At 55.5% G+C, this 551-nt stretch overlaps 1 protein-coding gene across 3 annotated transcripts in view; it reads right to left on the bottom strand.

Moving 5' to 3' along the window:
* Positions 1–229: 229 nt before the first annotated feature.
* The window catches only part of LOC119112759 (sorting nexin-4), a 9,004-nt gene continuing 8,682 nt past the window's right edge, over positions 230–551 (bottom strand). For all 3 annotated transcript variants that reach the window (XM_037237040.1, XM_037237037.1, XM_037237039.1), the window contains exon 10: positions 230–551. This exon is cut by the window's right edge and continues 472 nt beyond it. The gene's annotated coding sequence lies outside the window, so the exon portion shown is untranslated.

Below are 551 nucleotides of genomic sequence, written 5' to 3'. Positions count from 1 at the left end.
CTCGAATGACTTGCGCGAAACTCGCGCCCACGGGCGTCAGGGAATACATGAGGGCACTGCATGGTTGCTGCCTCCCTCTCCGCCCACGTGCGACGCGTCAGTTCCCAGGCCGTGATCACGCTCGTTTGACGAGCTATCAGTCCTACCAATGCCTTCAGTATCTTCACAGAACTCACTGGCAAACCGTTGTTTTACCAGGCAAAGCCTGGTCATAGATCAGCGTTCGAGGTTTGCAGCACACCGAACAATATATGTGCGAGACCCCAACACACAACCATATATCTGTACTTTTCAAAAATAACAAAACAGTGCGTAAGCTTCGGCGCGCATCACGAACACACTGCAAGACCGTATGTTGATCGTGCGATGGCCCGGTGAGAAAATAGCTCAGCGGGCATGGAATAAGCAGTTCACGTCCTCCACTGACAGCACATCGCCGGCGGCGAAGATCCCCGCCCTGTGCCAGGTAACCAAGCCCTCAGCGGCCGGCGGGTCCCGCCATTCACCCTGTCGCAGCGACCACACCAGAAAATAAGGTACAACACGTGCCC

This window comes from Pollicipes pollicipes, unplaced genomic scaffold (genome assembly GCF_011947565.3).
Source record: "Pollicipes pollicipes isolate AB1234 unplaced genomic scaffold, Ppol_2.1 Scaffold_7261;HRSCAF=8764_pilon_pilon_pilon, whole genome shotgun sequence".
Lineage (NCBI taxonomy): Eukaryota > Metazoa > Arthropoda > Thecostraca > Pollicipedomorpha > Pollicipedidae > Pollicipes > Pollicipes pollicipes.
This window is presented reverse-complemented; position numbering and strand designations above follow the sequence as displayed.